The sequence below is a fragment of the Mirounga leonina genome, unplaced genomic scaffold (genome assembly GCF_011800145.1).
Source record: "Mirounga leonina isolate KUSES-001 unplaced genomic scaffold, KU_Mleo_1.0 Mir_96, whole genome shotgun sequence".
Taxonomy (NCBI): domain Eukaryota; kingdom Metazoa; phylum Chordata; class Mammalia; order Carnivora; family Phocidae; genus Mirounga; species Mirounga leonina.
The window spans coordinates 8,073,719-8,085,384 of NW_023270871.1; the positions used below are offsets into that span (position 1 = coordinate 8,073,719).

Sequence of the window (11,666 nt, forward strand, 5' to 3'; positions counted from 1 at the left end):
TTCATTTTTTCCCCTAGGATCCTCAGCTTTCTCAATGATATTTATAAGACTTTTCATTTTCTATATTATCAGTAACATTAGATATCTGAAACACCTGTGGTGGCTATTGAGAGAATAGGAAGAAGTTGGGGGTGGTATTTTGGGGGATTCACTCATATCTATGGTATATGTGTAAGTGAAGCTGAGCATTTCCCAATGACTGCCTGATTAATATTGGTAATTAATTTTTTCCTTTTTTTAAAAATTGTAATTCCAGTATAGTTAACATACAGTGTTATAGGAGGAGTTAAGATGGCAGAGGAGTAGGGGACCCTAAACTTGTCTCATTCCTTGAACACAGCTAGATAGTTATCAAATCATGTTGAATCCCCAAGAAATCAATCGGAAGTGTGAGAGAACAAAAACTGGCAGTCTATAAGTAGAAAAGTGACCACTTCTTGGAAGGTAGGAGGTGCAGGAGTTGACTTGGAAATATAGCTATGGGTATGGTAGCAGGGAGGGACATCTGTTTGTGGAAGCTACTGCAAAGTATCATAAGCAGCAGAGCACAAAATCTGAACTTTCAGAAGTCTGCTACTGTGGGGGACGTGCCTTAAAGGTGCTCAGGTGGCAAAGCAGGGCAGAGTCCCTGAGTATCTCCTGGTTGCAAGAAGAACAGGTGGTGCCAACGTGCTGCCCTGTTCCTAGGCACAGAGGAGTGTGGAAGCTGGCTGAAAGCAGTGAGTCTTGGTGCCCGGCTTTCTGTTCTGTGACTGCTTTCCTGGGACAGGCCAGCAAATGGCAAAAGTGCAGTGAGACATCTCCCCCCCCCCCCCCACCAGAGGACAATGCACCTCTGCCCCACAGGAGTCCCTAAAATTTGGAGTTTTCAAACTCAGGCATAGGCTTGAGATAAAAAAGCTCAGACACAGGCAGGGTGAACACAGGGTTCTGATGGAAACCGGGGCACAAGAGGGGTGATTGCTCCTCTGTGAGGGCTCCCTGAAGAGTAGGGGTGTGAACTTTAAGCTCCAGGGCTATAGAGTGTGGCACCACTCTTGTTATTAGTTTTTCATTTATTTTCTTATTTTTTCAATCCCTTTTAAAATTTATTATTTAAAAATTTTTATTCATATATATTTTTACATTATATATTATTTTGTTGTTTATTTTATTTATTTTATATTTTTGGATCTAGATTCTTCTAACAAGCAGACCAGAACACACCCAGGATCCAATTTTTTTGTTTGTTTTCTTTGTTTGTTTGTTTTTGTTTGTTTTTTGTTTTCTTTCTTCTTTTCTTTTCTGGGCAAAATGGTAAGACAGGGAAATTCATCCCAAAGAAAGAACAAGAAGTAGAACTCACAGCCAGGGATTTAATCAATACAGATATAAGTAAGGTGTTGGAACTAGAATTTAAAACAACAATTATAAGGTTACTAGCTGGGCTTGAAAAAAGAATAGAAGACCCTAGAGAATCCCTTACTGCAGAGATAAACGAATTAAAATCTAGTCAGGCTGAAATTAAAAATGCTATAACTGAGATGCAAACCCAAATGGATGCTATAAAAACAAGGATGGACGAAACAGAGGAGCAAATCAGAGATACAGAAGATAAAATTATGGAAAATAATGAAGCTGAAAAGAAGAGGGAAAGAAAGTTAATGGATCACAAAGGTAGAATTAGGAAACTCAGTGACTTATTAAAATGTAATAACATTCATATCATAGGAGTCCCAGAAGATGGAGAGAAAAAGGGACAGAAGGCTTATTCAAACAAATTATAGCTGAGAACTTCCCTAATCTGGGGAAGGAAACAGGCATTCAAGTCCAAGATGCACAGAGAATGCCTCTCAAAATCAACAAAAACAGGTCAACACCAAGACACATCATAGTGAAACTTGCAAACAATGATAAAGAGAACTCTGAAAGGAGCTAGGGACAAAAGGTCCTCAATCTACAAGGGTAGATACAAAAGGTTAGCAGCAGATCTGTCCACAGAAACTTGGCAGGCCAGAAGAGAGTGACAGGAAACATTCAATATGCTGAATGGGAAAGATATGCGGCCAAGCATTCTTTATCCAGCAAGGCTGTCATTCGGAATAGAAAGAGAAATAGTTTCCCAAACAAAAAAATAAAGGAGTTCATGACCACTAAACCAGCCCTGCAAGAAATTTTAAGGGGGACTCTGAATGGAGACAAAAAGACTAAAAGCAACAAAGACTAGAAAGGACCAGAGAACATCACCAGAAACACAAACTCTACAGGTAATACAGTGGCAGTAAATTCGTATCTTTCAATAATCACTCTGAATGTAAATGGGTTAAATCCTTCAATCAAAAGACAGAGAGTATCAGAATGGATAAAAACCAAGATCCATCTATATGCCTACAAGAGACTCATTTTAGACTTAACGATCATTGTGGGTCTGTTCAAATTTTCTATTTCTTCCTATTTCAGTTTTGGTAGTTTGTAAGTTTCCAGGAATTTGTCCATGTCTTCCAATTGCCCACTTTGTTGGCATATAATTTTTCATAGTATTCTCTTATAATTGTTTGTATTTCTTTGGTGTTGGTTGTGGTCTTCCCTCTTTCATTTGTGATTTTATCTATTTGGGTCCTTTCTCTTTCCTTATTGATAAGTTTGGCTAGGGGTTCATCAATTTTATTAATTATTTCAAAGAACCAGCTTAGTTTTGTTAATTTGTTTTACTGGGTTTTTTTTGTTTGGTTGTTTGTTTCTATATCCATTATTTCTGTTCTAATCTTTATTATTTCCCTTCTGCTAGCTTTAGGCTTTATTTGCTATTCTTTTTCTAGCTCCTTTAGTGTAAGGTTAGGTTGTATATTTGAGATTTTACTTGCTTCTTGAGGTAGGTCTGTATTGCAATATACTTCCCTCTTAGGATGGCCTTTGCTGCATCCCAAAGGTTTTGTATTGTCGTGTTTTCATTTTCATTTGCTTCCACATATTTTTTTATTTCTTCTTTAATTTCTGGTTAACCCATTCATTCTAACCCATTCATTCATAACCCATTCATTCAGGATGTTCTTTACCTCCATGTATTTGAGATCTTTCAAATTTTCTCTTGTGGTTGAATTCAAGTTTCATAGTGTTGTGGTCTGAAAATATGCATGGTATGATCTCGATCTTTTTGTACTTGTTGGGGGCTGATTTGTGATCCAGTATGTGATCTCTTCTGGAGAATGTTCCATGTGCACTCAAAAAGAATGTATATTCTGCTGCTTTAGGGTGAAATGCTCTGAATATATCTGTTAAGTCCACCCAATCCAATGTATCATTCAAAGCGATTGTTTCCTTGTTGGTTTTCTGCTTAGATGATCTGTCCACTGCTGTAGGTGGGATGTTGAAGTCCCCTACTATTATTGTATTATTGTATTGTATTATTATCAGGGAGTTTTTTTACATTTATTATTTGAACAGACCCACAACCAGCAAAGAAATTGAATCTCCCAGCAAACAAAAGTCCTGGGCCAGATGGCTTCCCAGGATAATTCTACTGGACATTTAAATGTGAATTAATATTTATTATTCTCAAACTGTTTCAAAAAGTAGAAATGGAAGGAAAACTTCCAAACTCATTCTATGAAGCCAGCATTACCTTGATTCCAAAACCAGACAAAGACCCCTAAAAAGGAGAACTACAGGCCAATATCCGTGTTGAACATGGATGCAAAAATTCTTAATAAAATGTTAGCAAATGGAATTCAACAATACATTAAAAGAATCCCTCACCATGATCAAGTGGGATTTATTCCTAGGCTGCAAGAGTGGTTCAGTATTCACAAATTAATCAATGTGATACACCACAATAATAAAAGACAGGATTAGAACCATATGATTCTGTCAATAGATACAGGAAAAGCTTTTGACAAAATACAGCATCCATTCTTGATAAAAAAAGCCTCAACAAAGGAAGGATGGATGGAATAGACCTCAACATCATAAAGGCCATATATGAAAGACACACAACTAATATCTGAGAAAAACTGAGAGCCTTTTTCCTGTGGTTTGGGAAAAGACAAGGATGTCCACTCTCACCATGACTATTTAACATAGTACTGGAAGTCTTAGTCTCAGCGATCAGAAAATAGAAAGAACTAAAAGGCTTCCCAATTGGCAAGGAAGAAGTCAAACTTTCACTATTTGCAGATGACATGATACTGTATGTAGAAAACCTGAAAGATTCAACCAAAAAACTGCCAGAACTAATACAGGCATTCAGCAAAGTTGCAAGATATAAAATCAATGTGCAGAAATCTGCTGCATTTCTATATACCAATAATGAAGCAGCAGAAAAAGAAGTCAGGAAATTGATCCCATTGAAATTGCACCAAAAACAACGATACCTAGGAATAAACCTAACTAAAGAGGTAAAAGATCTGCACTCTGAAAACTAAAGAACACGTATGAAAGAAATGGAAGAGGACACAAAGAAGTGGAAAAGCACTCCATGCTCATGGATTAGAGGAACAAATATTGTTAAAATGTCTATACTACCCAAAGCAATCTACATATTTAATGCAATCCTCATCAAAATACCACCAGCATTTTTCACAGAGTTAGAACAAATAATCCTAAAATCTGTATGGAACCACAAAAGATCTCAAATAGCCCAAGTGATCTTGAAAAAGAAACACAAAACTGGAGGCATCATGATTCTGGATTTCCAGCTGTATTACAAAGCTGTAGTCATCAAGACAGTATGGTACTGGTACAAAAACAGACACATAGATCAATGGAACAGAATAGAAAACCCAGAAATGGACCCACAACTATATGGTCAACTAATCTTTGACAAAGTAGGAAAGAAATTCTGATGGAAAAAAGTATCTTCAACAAATGATGTTGGGAAAAGTGGACAGCCACATGCAGAAGAATGAAACTGGACCACTTTCTTATATGATACACAAAAATAATTTCAAAATGGATGAAAGACCTAAATATGAGACAGAAAACCATCAAAATCCTAGATAAAAACAGAGGCAGAAACTTCTTTGACCTCGGCCATAGCAACTTCTTACTAGACGTGTCATCAGAGGCAAGGGAAACAAAATAAAAAATGAACTATCGGGACTTCATCAAGATAAAAAGCTTCAGCACAGCAAAGGAAACAATCAGTAAAACTCAAAGGCAGCCTATGGAATGGGAGAAGATATCTGCAAATGACATATCTTCTAAAGGGTTAGTATCCAAAATCTGTAAAGAATTTACTAAACTCAACACCCCAAAAACAAATAATCCTGTTATGAAATGGGCAGAAAACACAAATAGACACTTTTCCAAAGAAGACATGCAGATGGCCAACAAACACCTGAAAAGATGCTCAACATCAGTCATCACCATGGAAATACAAATCAAAAGCACAATGAGATTACCACCTCACATCTGTCAGAATGACTAAAATCAAAAAGATAAGAAACAAAATGTATTGGCAAGAATGTGGAGAAAAATGAACCCTCATGCACTCTTGGTAGGAATGCAGACTGGTGCAGTCACTGTACCTGTGGAAACAATATGGAGGTTCCTCAAAAAGTTAAAAATAGAACTTACTCTATGATCCAGCAATTACACTACTAGGTATTTATCCAAAGGTTACAAAAATACAGATTTGAAGGAGTACATGCACCCCTATGTTTATAGCAACATTATCAACAATAGTGAAACTATGGAAAGAGCCCAAATGTCCATTGACTGATGAATGGATAAAGAAGATGTGGTATATATACACAATGGAATATTATTCAGCCATCAAAAATAATGAAATCTTGCCATTTGCAACAATGTGGATGTAACTAGAGTGTATTATGCTAAGTGAAATAAGTCAGAGAAAGACAAATACCACATGATTTCACTCATACGTGGAATTTAAGAAAGAAAACATACGGGAAAGGAGAGAGGGAAACAAACCACAAGAGACTCTTAAGGGTAGACAATAAAGTGAGGATTGATGGAGGGAGGTGGGTGGGAGATGGGCTAGATGGGTGATGGGGATTAAGGAGGGTACTTGTTGTGATGAGCACTGGGTGTTGTATGTAAGTGATGAATCACTGAATTCTATTCCTGAAACCAATATTGCACTGTATGTTAACTAGCTAAAATTTGAATAAAAAACCATGCAGTGTTATATTAGTTTCAGATGTACAGTATAGTGATTCAACAATTTTGTACATAGTGCTCATCAAGTAAGTGTACTCTTTAATCTCCATCACCCGTTTCACCCATCCCTCCACCTACCTTCCCACTGGTGACCATCAGTTTGGTAATTCTTTTTTTTTTTAACTAATTTTTTTTTAAAGATTTTATTTATTTATTTGACAGAGAGAGACACAGCGAGAGAGGGAATACAAGCAGGGGGAGTGGGAGAGGGAGAAGCAGGCTTCCCGCTGAGCAGGGAGCCCGATGTGGGCCTTGATCCCAGGACCTGGAATCATGACCTGAGCCAAAGGCAGACACTTAATGACTGAGCCACCCAGGCGCCCCTTTAACTAATTTTTGATAGTTGTAATTTTAAGCTTGATTTTATTTTTTTATTTTTTAATCCTAAATATTTTGTTAAATGTATTTTAGCATCCCTTAAAATGATTTAAAAGTAGCTTCATTTTTGATGTGATATATTACTGATAGATCCTCCAATATTACACAACATTGTCTCCTTGGAAGAATGTCTAAAACTAAAGATCTTCGAGTGAAGTCTTTGGAAGTAGTACTGAGCTTTAGATAATGCTAACGGAATCCAATTAAACTCTCCTAATACATTTTCTTCTCTCACAGCAGGAACTTCACAATGTGATCTTGGTTAAGGATGAGCACTGGCCCTAAAAGGAGAGGGTTCTATTGAAAGGGTCTATGCACTCTTCCTCTCCTACATTCCCTGAAGAGCCAGCAAAACATATTTTAATTAGGGAAATTTCTGCCACATTTGAAAAATACCCTAAACATAAGATTAGGCATTGTGGCACTATGTATTCAGACTCTATACTGAGAAACAGTAATTAAGCTTGACTTCAAGCTTAACATTTTAAGTTTATCCATGGATAGGAAATGTTTGTAATGCTTTTTCATATTCACCATTCTTATGAAATGTCTATGCATGTTTTAAAGTCATAATATCAAGGAATCTTAAATAATCTTGTCTGACACACTTGGGTGAAAAGGTTAACTAACTTGTCTAAAATCATGCACATAGAAAATATAAATGTTTCTGACTTGAAGAGAAATAGAAAAATAGCCATAAAGTTCCCCAAAAGTTCAACATTTGAGTAATAGTTCTGTCAGAGACTTTGCTTAACATGATTTTAAAACTTTACTCACATATATCCAAATATTATTGACTTAACTTTAAAAGTTTGGTTGTGTGGAAATGAGTCTGATATTTGAGAAACTCAAATATCTTATCTAGGATTAAAACAGTTCCATGAAAAAGAATATGAGACAAAATTAGAAAAGAGACTATTAGGGCTATTTTAGAATGAAATATAAATCTTTTAATAATTATTTAGAAAGTTTAATGCTTCTGATAACATTTCCTTATATGTAAAACTATTTAGACAATGTTATATCTAGATAGTATTCAAAATATATATATATATATTTTTTGGCTGGGTACAGTATACTTTATTGATGGTACATGACAAGGTAGGGCTCCCCAAGCCCTTCCCCTTCTTCAGGGGGTTTGGGATGGAAATGGTGGAGGTTGGGAGATTCTCAGTGTTTTGGGGGATAAGTTGGGGCAGGGACTCCCCAGTAGCTGAGGGCCTCTCTCTTCCTCTTGCTCTCGCTGGGGCTGGTGGTCCAGGGGGCTCTTACTCCTTGGAGGCCATGTGGACCATAAGGTCCACCACCCGGTTGCTGTAGCCAAATTCATTGTCATACCAGGAAGTGAGCCTGACAAAGTGGACGTTGAGAGCAATGCCAGCCCCAGCATCGAAGGTGGAGGAGTGGGTGTCACTGTTAAAGTCTCAGGAGACAACCTGGTCCTCAGTATACCCTAGGATGCCCTTGAGGGGGCCCTCTGATGCCTGCTTCACCACCTTCTTGTTGTTGTATTTGGCAGCTTTCTCCAGGCGGCAGGTCAGATCCACGACGGACACTTTGGGGGTGGGGACACGGAAGGCCATGCCAGCAAGCTTCCCGTTTAGCTCAGGGGATGACCTTGCCCACTGCCTTGGCAGTGCCAGTGGAAGCAGGGATGATGTTCTGGGCAGCCCCTCGGCTGTTGCACCACAGCTTCCCAGAGGGGCCGTCCACCGTCTTCTGGGTGGCAGTGATGGCATGGACGGTGGTCATGAGTCACTCCATGATGCCGAAGTTGTCATGGATGACCTTGGACAGAGGAGCCAAGCAGTTGGTGGTGCAGGAGGCATTGCTGACAATCTTGAGGGAGTTGTCATACTTCTCATGGTTCACACCCATCACCAACATGGGGGCATCGGCAGAAGGAACAGAGATGATGACCCTTTTGGCCCCACCCTTCAAGTGAGCCCCAACCTTCTCCATGGTGGTGAAGACCCCAGTGGACTCCACAACACACTCAGCACCAGCATCACCCCATTTGATGTTGGCGGGATCTCACCCCTGGAAGATGGAGATGGACTTTCCATTGATGACAAGCTTCCCGTTCTCAGCCTTGACTATGCCGTGGAATTTACCATGGGTGGAATCATACTGGAACATGAAGACCATGTAGTTGAGGTCAATGAAGAGGTCATTGATGGGGACAATATCCACTTTGCCAGAGTTAAAAGCAGCCCTGGTGACCAGGGGCCCAATACGGCCAAATCCGTTCACTCCGACCTTCACCATCGTGTCTCGGGGACGCAGCTGGCACTGCACCAGAAGATGCGGCTGTCTGTCGAATGGGGAGGAGCAGAGAGCCTCAAAATATTTTTAAATGTAATATTCTTAAATTCAGTTTTGCTATGAGAAAATCACATCAAAATTCAGAAACAGTGTTGTTGTGGGGGAAAAGCCCATTTTAGATTCTAGGCTTAAAAACTTAAATTATACATTGAGAAATCTATATTACACATTTAAAAATGATTACGATGAAACTATTTATGGCTTTATTATTGTACTAATTTGATATTGCTGCTATAACAAATTGCCACAAACTTAGTGTTGTTACACAAATTCGTTATCCTATAGTTCTGGAGATCAGAAGTTGAAAATGGGTTTCCAGTGAAGGTGTTAGCAGGGTTGTTTCTTCTGGAGGCTCTGGGAAATCATGTTTCTTTGCCATTTCCAGCTTCTAGAGGCTGTCCGCACTTCTTGACTTGTGGTCCCTTCCTTCCTCTTCAAAGCCAGCAATGGCAGGTTAGGCCTTTCAAATCAAATCAGATCACATCAAATCACTGTGAGTCTGACTCTTCTTCCTCTCTTTTCTTGCCTCCTTCCAGGACCCTTCTGATTATATTGAGCCCACCTAAGTAATCCAGGATCATCTTTCTATTTTAAAGTCAGCTAGTTAGCAACCTTAATTCCATCTCCAACCTTAGTTCCCCTCTGCCATGTAAGATAGCATATTTATAGGTTCCAGGGGTTAACATGTAGAGCTCTTTGTGTGTGTGTGTGTTTGGGGGTTCATTATTCTGGCTACCATGATTATTATCAATTTAACTTTTCTAGTTCATGAGACACTATAAATTTCACTTAGGGATCTGAGAGGGTGAAATAGAAAATGAAAATCTGTGTAGAGTTGGGTCAGTTACGAGATTAGAGGCATGTTAAGTAAGAAATACTAATAAGGTAGAAGAGATGAGCTGGGCTGTAGTCTGCTTGTGCTCCTAGGGGCTAACTGGTCTGTTCGATCCATTGGGCTACTGCTAATGTTCACCAATATATTGTAGATCTGAATGCCATCCCAATCAAAGTTCATATTCTTTCTAACTCAGTAATCATAAAAATGCTACCTAAAAATCATATAGTAGTTTTAAAAATGGAAGTAAAATTTTCTTTCATTTTGATAAGTCCCTTATTGATACAGGTGCTAACCCTATTTTCTCCTTAGATCTTGTAGATAAAATGTGAAATGAAAGTTTGCAGTGGTATAATGTCAGTATTTCTTAACCTTGTAATTTGTTACATTTGAGACCCTAGACTTGAATGTTGTCTCTTCTGCTTCTTCTGGCCAACTTGGTTATTTAGCAAATGGACTGAGAGCCCAAGGCTCGACCACATCATAGGAGAGAGGTAGGACTATGGTCACATTTCAGAATGGCATGAGACTTGGTTTTACCAGGGCAGGAGAGAAAGTAGGATTTTAAAAAGAGGTGGAAACAAAAGGAAAAGCAAAAAAGTGAGTAAAAATAAAAATGTAAAGATGTAGCTTATTGGTATATGTCAAGAGAAACAATGGAGCAGGAGAAAAAGTCACAGAAGGAAAATGAAAGTTATGCAGAAAGTGCAGAGAGTTTGAGGAAAAACAGATGTAGGAGGAAAAAAAAAGTACAAACACCCAACATTGGGCAATGCAAGAGAAAGTCCAGTAAAATGGTGGAGAAAATGTGAGCCAGAAGTACAACAAAGGTTAAAATAATGTTTGCTTAGCTTAGCCTTAATAACAGGAAAGGGACTTACCACCTTCTTATAGTTTTCCATCCAAAAACAAAAATTCGTGGCCAGTTCTATAAAGCCTAAGACAACAAAAAAATTTCTACCAACTCAAAAAAACATATAGTAAGTCTTGTCACTTGGAATAGTTTTTTGGAAGTTTATTACATTTATATGTTCAATTACTATGTTAATATGAGAATAGTATTGTTTTTTAAGTGAGTAGAGATGAAAAATTTCTAATATGTGAAAATACCCTGCAATGTACCCTCTGTGCTAAGATATGGACATGTACAGCTTGGCATAGAGCTTGGCCAAGCACATTGATTGAGATGGACTGGAGGCAGTAAGCACCGTCCGCCAGGACAAAGTGGAGATGTTTCCTGCTTGCAGGCACAGAGATGGATTAAATGACATTTTTGAGTCCTTTCTGGTCTTAAAATGACCACTAAAATTACAATCTGGAAACACTCCACTTCCCAGCTGGTGGGCCAATTAGCTATTTTCTGCTTTGAAAATAAAGTGAACTTTCAATTATCTGTACTAATTAGGGCAATGTGGCATGGGATAGATGAACCAAAAGATAGGAAGTCCAAAAATAATTTTGTTTTTATTTGAAGGGGTTTTGTAGTTACATGTAAAGTGGTGCTTAGAAAGTTCTGAATACATGCAACTTTTCAGACAAAATGAGTTCTTTATTATCAGTGACCTTCTCTGTATCTTTATCTTCTTTTAGAGGCTGGTATAGAGTCTTACATATATTCAAAAAATGTTTGACGCAATGAAATTGAAAATGCACCGCCAGACCTGACCATAGAGCTTCCCAACCTTGCATCCTGTTCAGTCCCTCTCCTGCTTCCCGTTTCAAGTGGGAAATGAACTATGTATCCTTGTTCATGGATGGAGCAATGGTGACTAAAAACACAGGAAGCTCCACTACCAGCTTCTCTTCCAGCTTTTTCCATGCCATAGATATCCCTTCTTCAGTGCTTTTCTACTTATCATTTCCCTCTTCTGGAATGTTCTTTCCTTGGATATGCATATGATTTTCTTGCTCACTTTTGTAGGACTCTGTTCACATGTCACTTTCCTTAACCTTCTTATGTAATAGAACT

General features: G+C 38.3%; 1 pseudogene across 1 annotated transcript; it reads right to left on the minus strand.

Annotated features, from left to right (window-relative positions):
• Nucleotides 1-7,593: 7,593 nt before the first annotated feature.
• On the minus strand, nt 7,594-8,894 carry LOC118006429 (annotated as a pseudogene). Its single transcript, XR_004678070.1, has one exon. The product of XR_004678070.1 is annotated as a glyceraldehyde-3-phosphate dehydrogenase-like (transcript).
• Between the last annotated feature and the right edge of the window lie 2,772 nt (nt 8,895-11,666).